Source organism: Chionomys nivalis, chromosome 24 (assembly GCF_950005125.1).
Source record: "Chionomys nivalis chromosome 24, mChiNiv1.1, whole genome shotgun sequence".
Classification (NCBI taxonomy): Eukaryota; Metazoa; Chordata; class Mammalia; order Rodentia; family Cricetidae; genus Chionomys; species Chionomys nivalis.
The window spans coordinates 3,796,325-3,809,645 of record NC_080109.1 but is presented as its reverse complement, the minus strand read 5'-3'; positions in this window follow the sequence as shown (position 1 = coordinate 3,809,645).

The following is a 13,321-nucleotide window of genomic DNA, read 5'->3' as shown; positions in this document are numbered from 1 at the left end:
CACGGGGGATGCAGCACGGGGGATGCAGCACAGGGGATGCAGCACGGGGGACGCCTTAACCAGGTATGGTGGCTCCCACCCGGTCCTTGGAAGGACTCAGATCCAGCCTGTGCTACATGGCAAGCCTCCATCTCAAAAAAAAAAAAAATTGTTAACTTTTAAAATAGACTTTATTGCATTATCACAGGGCTAGAGGATTATCATAAACTTAAAGAATTAGGAGATATTTATATATTTTTGTAAAACTTACTTCTGTGCTAGATAGCTTAGATATTGTTGGTAATTTATTATATCTTTAGATTTTGTCTTCAAACACTTCAAATTTCGTCTTTATTAAAATAATATATACAATATGCCATCAGTAATCACAAAAAATATTTTTGCAAACAAGACATCAAAATCAATCATCCTTGTCATAAAGAAAAATAGAACATATGAAAATGTTTGTTTTGGCTCTTAGTTTATGGTTTCAAATATGCAAAAAACAGCATTGTGAGTGCAAAAGCAGCTCTTGTCTTTGAAAACGCAATAAACGTCCACGTGGTTTATCACCCAAATTACTGTTTACCACATTTATTAATAGCTTTCATGCATCTCCATTTAAAATTGTATTGATACCAATTTGTAGGTGTGGTACTGATTATTACAGAAATTTAAAAATTAAATAAAGTGTCTTCCCTTTTAAATACAGGCCATAGCACACAGAATTTTCTTGATTTCCAGTCTTTTTCTTTTTCTGCCTTTGTCTGGCAAAGGATCCTACACAAATCAGTAGGAACCAGGAGACAGCTAAGCCCATAAAGGCCCTAGACTCCACGTCTAACACAAGATCCATCCTGAGTCCCAATAGTGGAAGAGGAATACAGACTTCTGCAAGTTGTCCTCTGACCTTGCACGTGTGCACACACATAGATAAATAAATGCAAGTAAAAAGTTACAATCAGCACATAGTAATACTTTATTTTCAAACACTACAGTCATGAGACCGACAAGTGGAAAAAATGGGCTACTACTATGTCGCACAATCATTGCCTGTCTATCTACTTACACAACACAAAAATGAGAGATATTTTTCTTTCTTCTTTTGAATTGTTGTTAGTGCAGTAATAAATACAAAATAATAGTTCAAAGTATTAAATATAAAATTATTGATACAAAATACAAAGTTTCCTTAGGACTGTTTCATACATGTAAGTCACCTGATTTGTTTGTGTTCACCCATCGATACTACTGCTCTCTCTCCTCCTTTCTTCTGGCCCCCAGTCGTTCTGTGCTTATCAAGGGTCTCCTTTGATATCTGAATGTGAACATATATGTATGTGCATTATTATATATATACATACATTCATATACATATATACATATATATTTACATTCAGATATAAATACATATATGGAGGTGTATGTGTATATATATGTGTTATACGCACACATCTAACTTAAATATCTATATTTAAGTTAGAGTTCACATATGAGAGATAGCAATCCATATTTGTCTCCCTGAGTCAGGCTTAGTGTTTAACATGTTGATCTCCAGTTCCATCCATTTTCCTGCAAATAATATTTTTAATTCATTGCCAAATAAGTCTCCATTGTGTTTATGTACATATCTTCTTATCCACACATCAGCTGAGAGATATCTACACTGACTCCATAATTTAGCAATTAAGAACAGAGTCACAATACACATGAAGGGCAGGTATCTCTGTTAAATGTTGACATAAATTCCCTCAGGTGTATACCCAGAAGTGAAATAGCTGGGTATATGAGAAATCTGGTTTTAGTTCTTTAAGGAGGTCCCATAGTGATTTCCTTGGTGGTTTGACATTATGGCTTAGGTGAAATGGAATATCAATGTAGTTTTGATTTGGATTTCCTGACCACCATATAAAGTATTTTCCATGTATTTATTTGTTAGCCATTTGTACTGCTTCTGAAAGCCATTACTTTAATTCACTTGCCAATTTATTGGTCAGAAGATTTGTTCCTTGAAGCTTAATTATTTTCATTCCCCATACATTCTAGATATTACTATCCTATTGAATGAATTTCTATGTGTGCCTCTCCACTCTGCTATTTCCTTCGCTGTGAGGACTTCCAATTTGATGCAATCTCCCTTGTCAAAATTTCTAAATCCCCTTTAAATGCTATTGATTACAGTCTACTATCCGTGCCCTATAGATAAAAACCCTATAGATAGAGTTAATGTTCTATTTAAATACATGTGTGGATGCATACCTAGGTCTATTTCCCATTACAATGTTCTATTTCTTTAAATACACGTGTGGATGCATACCTACGTCTATTTCCCATTACTGTTACCTATAATCAAGACCTCCAGTTTCAGTTCTGTTTGGAGAGATGATTGCTTCTGTGTAAGATTTGTATGCGTGAGGGCCAAATGGGTCAGCTTGTAAAACACCTCTAAAGCTGCAGATCTCAAAGTTTTCTCTTTTCTAGTTAATTCTTCCTTAGTCTGGCTCGGCTGGCTTCTCTGATAGTAAGAGGAGACCACCGAGTGAGAACCAATCTATTTGTGGAGATCCCAGAAAGACCCAATTCCTCCACCTCTCTTTCCACCATCCAACCCAGGGTGCTCTCCGAAAAACAAATGCCACCCCCCAAAAAATGGAGGTGGAAAAAAACATATACCTGAACAAGCACTAATTTTTTAAAAATTTAACTCTGAATACAAATGTAGTTTTTCTTCCATCCCTACATTTGTCCTAAGCCTTCTATGGATTTTTAAGGATCACTTTATCATAAAACAAAATATCCTTTTCACATAACAAATTACCTAATAAAAAGCCTTTTTTCTTACTAGCTCAGCTTCTTTTCCACATTTGTACAGTAATAAACACCTTTATTTACATAGGATATTAAAGTATAAATAGCTGCCTTTATCCTTTTTTGGTATTTTTGTCTCCTTTCCTCTGTGGTCCCCTTGAGGTTTTGCCTTCTCTCCTCTTTTGTCACCCACGGTGAGCTGTGCACTTGTTTCTAGAAAAAGGCTCACCCAGCAGGGGTGGGATTAGATTAGCGTAGCCCCTAGGGTAACCTTTGCTTTGTGGGTTAGAACCTAGACAACAATGAGGACCCTAAGAGAGACATATGTGGATCTAATCTACATGGGAAGTAGAAAAAGACAAGATCTCCTGAGTAAATTGGGAGCATGGGGAACATGGGAGAGGGTAGAAGGGGAGGGGAGAGGAAAGGAAAGGAGCAGAGAAAAATGCATAGTTCATTAAAATCAGGAAGAAGAAGAAGAAGAAGAAGAAGAAGAAGAAGAAGAAGAAGAAGAGGAGGAGGAGGAGGAGGAGGAGGAGGAGGAGGAGGAGGAGGAGGAGGAGGAGGAGGAGGAGGAGGAGGAGGAGGAGGAGGAGGAGGAGGAGGAGAAGGAGAAGAGGAGGAGGAGGAGGAGAAGGAGAAGAGGAGGAGGAGGAGGAGGAGGAGGAAGGAGGAGGAGGAGGAGAAGGAGAAGGAGAAGGAGGAGAAGAAGAAGAGGAGGAGGAGGAGGAGGAGGAGGAGGAGATAGGTGTGCTTGTGTACTTTGTTCTCTTTGTTGGGCTCCTAACAGTGGGAGCAGCAACTGTCTCTGTTAACTGTTTTTGGTGTCCTTACCTCCTATTGGGCTACCTCATCCAGCCTTAATAGGAGAGGAGGTGCCTAGTCTTACTGCGACTTGACATGCCACATGGGGAAAAGAGAGAAGCTGCCACAGGCCAGTTTTCTGGCAGTGGTCTGGAGGGGAAGGCTGAGGAGAGGCAAGTTCATTCACAACAAGTGAAGAAGAGATGGGATCGGAGAGGTTTAAAGAAAAAAAATACTACAAAATAACAATTCAAATTTATTTCACATAAACCTAGGGAAAGAGAAAATAAATCACTAATTTCTTAGCAGATGATATTCAGATAACTTAGAGTTTAACAGTAGCACTGTAGACTCCTGAACCATCTATAACATTATTTAGGAATAAAGATAGAAGCCAGAGGTTGAGCTGCCCTGCAGGTTCAGGGCTGGAGCAGGTCACTAGGCAAAATGGAGAGGTTCCAGGTAAATGGAGGCAGAAGTGAATGTATGTGAGGGAACAAAGGTGCCTAACGTGAAGGGGAAGGGACAATCAGAGTAGGATGATGAAAAATATGCTTACCATACAGCATACATCTACAAATTAAAAAAAAAAATCAGAATCGCAAGCCAGAAAATAATGAAAATCCAATAACAAACAGGACTTAACATTCCAAAGAAAGAACATCTAAGCAAAGTACCAATAATTCTTAGCTGAAGCCTGATAATAAAATACCATTGTAAAGGCCTTTTAAGAGGAAAAAATAGTTGATATTAAGAATCCAGCTAGTGAAATGAAATCTAGAATAAAAGCTTTGTGAGACTTGTGAAATAAAATAGATGTTTCCCCCAAATTTTTCCAACTTCTCTGGTCTCCCATGAGCTATTTTCTTAAATGCTTTTGAAATCGTAGCTAAGTCACTCTCCCCTGCATAATTTGAAAAAGGGGAATAGAAGTACCATGATTTCTGTCTGCCTTATCCAAAGTATTCTGTTCTCCCTTGCTGCTAACTTTTGCTTTAGTTAAGATGAAGGGGGAGAATGCTTTATCTCCTCCTTCCAAAGTAAGTTCCTCTAACAAAGGAAAGGTCACAGCCTTCCAGCTGAGTACCAGAGGAGACACACTCACTGTCTTCTGCAATTTGCATGATACATGGATTCAAGCTCCTTGCTTGCCAGCTGAGAACTCCAGAGAACACGAAGCATGTTCGGTTTCACAGGGTTGAGTGGTGATTCCTACACCCAAGGTGTTTGAAACTGCTCCCAGGGTGCGCTGTCCCAGACGCTATATTTACAATGCCAGAAAACATCTAAGTGGTTAAAAGCTTCAGAGTTGGCTGCTACATTTAAATCTCAAAACTAAATACAGTGGACTTCAAGTGGATTTCTGCTAGGTAAAATTCTTAACAATCTCGCCATCTGGCTATTGAATCTGCAAAGCTTCCTAGCCTAGTGACTGGTTTGTTGAGTGAGGAAGTGAGGAACTCAACTTCCCTTCATTTCAAGGGGCAGACAGCCAGAATGGTGACGCCCCGGGAAGAACTTCTCCTTGATCACAATGACCCCCCTTTTTAGCACTGGAGATGATAGGATAGAAGCATGCTAGACCATGATTTAAAAATCAAATGTGCTTCTCGAAACTATCAGCAGCACTATCCTGTAGAGCAGCAAGCCATTTTTAATGTTTTCAAATTTTAACTTCGTATGTATTGGTCTTTGCCTGCATGTGTTTCTATGTCCCATCAGTTAGCCACTGAAGCAGAAGAGAGAGTCAGACCCCTGGAACTGGAGCTACGGCAAGTTGTGGGCTGCCCTGTGGGCACCCTTAACCGCTGAGTCTGCTCTTCAGCCCTGATTTTAACTGAGTTAAAAAAACAAAAAACAAAAGTCATCCTAAGAGTGACTGAAATAACAAGCGGGTTTCCTGCCACCAGAGGCTCCACTCTGTCCCTGAAAGAGCAAGCAGGGCTGCTGCCTCCACTCCACTCGGTCCCTGAAGGCAGCACAAGATGTAGGCAAAGCTCAGAGTAGCAGGTGGAGGTAGGCTCAGAATCTCAAGCATCCCCTGTGAGGTCAGAGTGACTCTGGGGATCGCGGGTTGCAGAAACTGCAAGAGCTAAGGAGGGAAATGTGCCCTCATGAAATGGCAGGGAGGACCCACGCAGAATTATCACTCCCTGGGGAGGCATTATGTCCTGCTGTGGAAAACTGGGGCCTTGCTGGGAAAGACAATGCTTGGTCTGCGCTTCTCGAGCCCTTTCCTCTGCCCTTATATTAGGCGATCTTGTTACAGACATCTTTTACAGAACAAATAATTCTTCTGCAAAGAGAATTCAACCTTCATCACCCTAGTAGAGAAGCATGACTCATTTCAGAGTTCACTCTCAAAATTACTCACACATTGGTAAGGCGTGTTTGTTAAAAAAAAAAAAAAAAAAAAAATTATAGATTCTTAGGGCTTACCCCAGCACAGCCAGATCAGGATTTTTAACTCAGAAGAAAGATTTCTTTGCCCTGTAGTCTGAGAGCAATTAGGAACAACTTCTGGCTTCCTGCCTACCTTTGAATTCTGTCTCAAATACTATAATTTCTTTCTAATGTGTCATTAAACCAAAGTTTTAAATGTAACAAAACTACTTTAAACCTCCTACTTCTTACCCTGAAAAGTTTTAAAGCTTACTTTCTTAGTGTCTTAAATGTCTTAAATTTCTGCTTAATCAAAAATGTTGATGATGGAAGATAAATATATTCCAGACATGTCTTTGATGCAGGGATGAGTTATGCCCTGTGGCGCTGGTCTTAAGTTCAATCAGAAAGTGGTGGGTTACTCCCACAACGCCCATGCCAATACAGCATCAATGTGTATATCTTGTCAGGCTTTTTGCCTTCATGGCTAACAGGGCTAACAATTTGGTAAAGATTTTGATAAGTTTTCTTCTCCAGAAGCCTGTCCAAACCTTCCGTTACCATGACAACTGACTAGCAGAGAAGATGTTTCTGAGTTAGTACTATCTTAATGCTCCCTTATGCAGCAGACAGTGGTTAATGGAGACTCACAACTGGTCAACACACAAAGAGTAAGTGACCATGGAGTGCTTGTCCCTAAACAGGATGTCTACATCACATCCTCTCATTTCAAGGCTCAGGAGAAATGGAAAAGGGGAAGAAAGACTTAAAGAGCCAGAAGTCGGAGAGCAATGCCAGAAAAACAGTGTCTTCTGGACATGGAGGGCCTGTTGCTCCCATGCCCTGATAGCAGCTGTGATAGCCTTCGCAAGACCTGCAGACGATCAGGCTAATCAATATTCCATCGTGGGCAATTTGAGGCTCCCAACACACTCCTCCATCCCCCTCTGACTCTGCTTGCTTACACACTCTGCCAATGCCCTCTGACTCTGCTTGCTTACACACTCCGCCAATGCCCTCTGACTCTGCTTGCTTACACACTCCGCCAATGCCCTCTGACTCATGACTGAAGACCTCTTCACCCACATGACCTCCAAATGTTCATTGTCCAACCCTATCCCAGCAATAGAGAGTTTCCTCTGTGGCTGAAAACAAACCTTCCTGATATCTATCAATTCTGAACAGATGCATAGAAACAACTAAATTAAGCAAAAAAAAAAAAGTCAACGGGATATAATCTGCTTAATCATATTTAATTGCTAGGAAGCTTTGGAATCAGTTGAGAAAAAAGAAGAGTAATACGATGGGAGTCAGCATGGAGACTAAATGTTTTCACAGCTTAAAAAGGAGGTTGGGGTCTCCGACAGGGAAATTCAGTAATGGATTAAAATAAGACAAGATAGGATGTTGGACAGATATGTATTGATTTCCTCATATATCTTCCATATATAATCACACATAATATAGTTATATAGTATATTATACAAAATTATATAGTACATAATATTAATTCAATAATATTATAATTAAATCATATCTTATATATGATAATATATTAAAGGATTCTACTCAAGCCCTTGTTGCTGGCTAACTTGAAGGCAGTTTCTCCTTAACAATATGCATATCACACCTTTTTATTGAACCAAATTATTGTCAGGTTGGATGCTTTTCTTCATCCTTCAGTATAACTTTAAGTATTGTTTACCTCCATTTTTCTTAAAACAGCGGAAATTGTTTTAAGAAATAGAAAATTTTGCATAATAGAGAAGAACCAGAATGTGAATAGCATTTTTACAAACATTCTATATGAAAATGATCCTTCATTGTTGACATGTGAAATCATTTTCCTTTTACGTCCCTTAACACCCAAGTATATTTCTTAGGGTAGAAGCTACTCTTGGAAAGATAAGACATCTTAGGAAACAGAAAAAAAAAGTGTGAGCCACCCCTAAATTCCACCATAGGCAGTGACACCTATATTTTGATAACATTCTTGTCTTTATTATTCTTCATGGGGAACAAAAACATAGTTTAGATTAAAGAAATTTTGATGACATTTCCTTCCACGTAAAGCTTAAGATAAATTTTGATTCTCATTATTTTTATTGCTTTAAAGTCTGTCTCCCCCATAGAGTGCGAAGAACTTAAGATGTATTTATGCTCTCAGAGATGGTGACGTTTTTCTGGACATTGAATGCACATCTATAATCCTAGCAGTGGGAGGCTAGGGCAGGAGGATCATGAAGAGTTCTAGGCTGGCTTCAACTATATGTCACACTGTCACAAAGAACAAAACCCAAGACTCGAGGACTGAGAATGCAGCTTAGGGACAGAGTGCTTGCCCTGCTTCACATGAATCTAGATCCATCTACAAAAATTTTTGAAGACAGTTTTTATACCCATTGGTTCATTGGCCCCTGTCTGCAGAGGAGGGGAGGGTGAAGATTAGGGTTGAGGTGGTCCCCCAGCATCCAAAGTAACTGTATGAACCAGTGACATACTACGCATATAGAATGTCTCTGGGGGAAGGTTCCTGAAGTTTCATTAAGTTACTTCTGCCAGGTGCCTGGGCTCGCAAGATGGCCAATCAGGTGAAAGGGCCTGCAGTGCAGGTGTGATGACTTGTGCTTGACCCCAGCACCCAAGGTGGAAGGAGACAATGTAGTCTTGAAAGCTGTCTTCTGACAACTTTCCCAACAATCTCAAAGACCGTGTGCAACCTAGCATTGGTCTTCCTCGCACATTTCCTCTGCCATCCTTCCCCTCTCTTTCTCTCTTACACATACACACAAGTAAATTAATCAATACATTTTAATATCTATTGACTGCACTGTTTGCTGTTCTAAGAAAAAAATAGCCCACTGCCTCACCAATCAAGTAGATTATCCATTGGTTCTCGCAGCTCCCATGAGTCTGCCTCAAAGTCACTCACCCATACCTCTGTGTTATGGCCACATTCTGCCCAAGCAGAACGAATATATGGAGTCTGCTTTTGCTTCCTGGTCAGACCTTCTTTTGTACTGTATTTTCAGAGCTCACTGGGAAACCAAAGTTATAATAGAACTTATTTTAAAGACACTCAAACACCCAAACCTGTATCAGTGTTCTTTCGGTCCCAGGTTGTCAGTAAGAATGGGATATTTGGAGAATCCAAATGGTAGCTGTGACCTTGCTCCTGCAAGCCTGTTATTTGGAAGTGGTGGTTGCAGACTCCCATAAGATTTGCATGAAATAAACCATGAGTCTCTATTGCCTAAGTGAGTCAGACCTCATCCCAGGGCAGCCAGAGCAAGCCTTGGAAGTAATTAAAGGCCTCAAACAAAATGCCCATTGTGGGAGTAATTCCAAAAATCTCTAATCCAAAGAACCACAGGTTAAACTTCATTTATCCCCCTTGCTAGCCTTCCAAATGTCTTCTGAAATCACAAGCTTGGGCTTCTTAATGCAATCAGCAAGAAAAAGTGAGGCACAGCTGGGTGTTTCTGAGCCTGGCTAAGGTCTGTGGATGTGGGGCTCTATTCTCTGGTGACTCTTCTTGCTTCAATGACATCCAATCTACAGGAACATGGCCTCTGAATGCTATTTGTTACCTATGACCTCTAAGTCTTAGCAATTTTTTCCATTTACGTCTTTCTGGTCTAAATGAGCACGCAGATAGTTGTCTTCTCAGATACTGTGTTGCTAGCTTCAATAATCACTGCTCTAAGTAAGATTTACATGCTTTTATAAATAGACAGCCCAAACCCAGTAAGTAAAATCTTAAAATCAATACAGAAAGAAAAACTTTTCTCTTAAAAATCTCTCATAACTCCAATGCTTTGGGGAAAAGTCACTGTTAATCTGTTACGTGTGCGTCGCCCACTTCTCTCCCAGTAGATCAGCATCTTGGTATCCACAGCCCTGTTTCAGCTCTGCGCTTTTCCTGTATTAACCTCTGTCACCATAAATCAGTGGCTCCCTGGAATCCATTATTTGGATGGGCTGCATTTGCTTAATCCATCTCTGTGTGGTTTTTCACTCTGCCACTCACCTTGTCCCTCCCTTTGTCTCCATGGGTGCAGAAGAAGCTTGGGAAAGAAAGCAAAAAGAAGGCCCTGAAGGTCCTGGGAGAAGGAGGCAGGGCTCCGGGCTGGCTTTGGAAATGAGGTGGCCACAGCTCCAACCTCAGATCGTCACTCACACTGCGTCCTCAGAACAAATGTCTGCTGGGGTAAAACCAGGACTCTGCTTGAAGGAACCATCACTTCTGCCACTAACCTGTACCTCAATCAACCTTCCCACAATCCAGAATAACTCAAGGAGCTCCGATAACATTTTCAGGTCAGACTTCATATAATAGAAGATGGCCCTTTTTTTCCTTATTTCCCGCTACCAGGTTTAATTTAAATTTGAAAAAAAAAATAACCTTAAGCTTCCATTTCTATTTTAACTTATTCTTCCCAGGGAAAATACATTATCTAAAGCCAGTAATGCAGAAAATATAGTTGCCTTTTGCTTTCTATATTAAATCTGAAAATGCATTTGCAAAGCTACGCTTTGTAACTCTTGACATTCCCCTTTTCTGACTTTTTTCTTCCTAAGACCTAGTCTTTTGTTATTTATAGAACAAAGTTGGTTACCCTCCTACAAAGCGAACTTAAACTCTCAATATCAGGTTCACAAAAGTATAGCTACTTTCCTTACTATAAACCACAGAGAGCAGGGTCACACCAGTATGGGGACATAGACAGATGGACAGCCTTTATCTTTCGTACAGCACAATCGGTGGAGCCCGTGTTTTAAGACAACGAGACTTAAGAAACAGCCAACATCAAATTGCTATCTTAAGCATAACCATTTCCTTGACACCTCTAATTCAGAACAGAAGGCTGCACTGTCCCTGACCTTGCACTGATGAAACTTGTTTTGTTGAAGTCAACATCAATGTACGTGCAGGGCAGTTCTGCCCCTTGTATCCAAAGAATGGTTTCAATCCCCAATCTTGCTTTTTCTAAACTGAACCTAATCCCGTGGCGTGTGGCTTTCTGGGGAGACAGCTCAGGGCTCTTTGGTCGCTAATGCATTCAAAGGATGGAGTTGTGCAGATGTTGATCAGCCTGTCTCCTGGATCCTCCTAAAGTTTAGGGGTCATTTCAGTTTTATTCTGCACCATGTGAATCCAGATGTGAAACTCAAAAGTGCTCTTTCAAACCCAAGGAAATCTATCTTGCACAGGGCTTTTATTGTTGTTGTTTTATTTGGGGAGGGGGGGGCAGGTGTTTAAACCATTATACTGAAAGTCTGAATGAAAAGGGAGAAGTTTCCATTTAAATCTCTAATGCCAGATATATAAATAACAAACCGGCCTTTTACTTTATTTGATTTCTTTTTTGCTTTAGTGTATAATTGAAACAGTGTTCTGTTCTCAACCTGTGGACTACCTGCTATTTATGTAGGAGTGATGAACCTGCTTCTCTGTAGTCTCTTGAAACCTATATAGCACAGATTTTGTTCATCTTCCTTTATCTTTCTGTCAGATGGACCCCGGGTACATTTGCCCAAACCAGCATTCTCAGGATTCTGCAGAGCTCCTGAAAGTGCACAAAAAGAGGGCATCAACACTGTTTCAGTTAACGCCTTTGTGACTACAATCTTAACTATGTCACACTGCAATGGAGCTTATTAGACGGTCTTGTTGGAAAGTTCAGAAGCAGTTGAGCTTCAGAGATGATGCCATTAAGGACAAAGTGCCCTTCACATTCATCTCTATGCACAGCTGACTTGCCATGGGCTATAAGGAAACTATTGACATGGTCCCATTTCACCAGTGAAAGACAAGGTTGCTGCTACCAGTGAATAAAACCCCTATAGACTCTGAGCATGGTATACAGAGGCTGGCTTAAGCATACATCACCAGAACATGGGCAGGAAATGATTATACTTTTTGGTGGTTTGAATAAAAAGGGCTCTCATAGCCTCACAGGTTTGAATACTTGGTCATCAGGGAGTGACACTATTTGAAATGTTTAGGGGGTGTGACCTTGCTAGAGTAAGTGTGTGATTAATTGGGGCAGGCTTTGAGTCTCCCTTCCTGCTGCCTGAGGATCTCTCAGCTACTTCTCCAGCACCATGTACACCTGAGTGCTGCCATGCTGCCCACAAATATGGACCTCTGAAGCTGTAACCAAGCCTCCATTCAATGCTTTCTTTCAGGAGAGTTGTCATGGTTCTGGGGTCTCTTCACAGCCACAGAATGCCAGCTAAGACACCTGCACAACTGCTATCACACTAGTCTGGACAAGGATGGGTTCAGAACTACAAAGGTGCTGGAGGGAAATTCATACTATCCCACTCTAGGGGAGTCCTCACCTGTAGGACCAGCAGCACAGAATCACACCTGTTGAGATTCATCTACCAAAGAGATAGAAAAATTCTGATAGATCCAAGTCATATACAGTCTATACATACGTGCTGCCCGCAGCAGGAGGGAAACATAGCAGAAGAATGACAGTGACTGACATTACGGGTGCTGTCCTTCTCGGCTTCGCCTCCCCACTTGGACTTCATATGGAGCCCCATTTCCTCACGTCAACCCGATGACTGCAGAACCATCATGACCTCCCGCTCAGATGCTGCCTGACTCTGCCAGAAGAATGCCCCAATCCTGTGACCCTTCACCCTTGCTCCCTCCTCTCCTTCCAGCCTGGCCTCCAGGTGAGGCTGGGCACTAGTGAAGCGCAGAAAGCACACCTCTACATAATAGACCACACTGTAGCCAGAGCTAGTATCTTGCCATTCTGTAGGATGCTGCACACCTATAACCACACAATGTTTGTATGAAGAATTAAATATCAGTCCAAATTTGTAAGTCAAGAACATGCAGAAATCATTTACTTTTTTTTTTAGATTTATTTAATGTAATGTGTTAGGGTTTTGCTTGAATGTATGTGTTCCACAAACATGTTTTGGTAACCTAGTAAGCAAAAGAGTATGTCTTATCTTCTGTTAGAAGGTTACAAATGGTTGTGAGCCACCCTGTGGTCCTAAGAACCAAATTCAGCTCCTCCACCATAGCAGTAAATGCCCTTATTACTGAACCATTGTTCCAACTCCTACAGCTCTTTGTTTCTTAAACAGCTACTGTAAATGTGGCATTTGCTCTGTGTACTATGTATTTTGCTTAGCTTTTCCAGTGTTAGAGATCAAACACCTCCTCACCCACGCTAGGCAAGTGTGCTCCCACAGAACACCTCTGGTCTGTACTGCACTTCTTTCTTTCTTATTTGCTTGTTTGTGTTGAGTCAGAGGCTCTATCCTAGCCTCATGCCACTAAGAGAACCTTGAACTACTGATTCTCTTGCCCCTATTT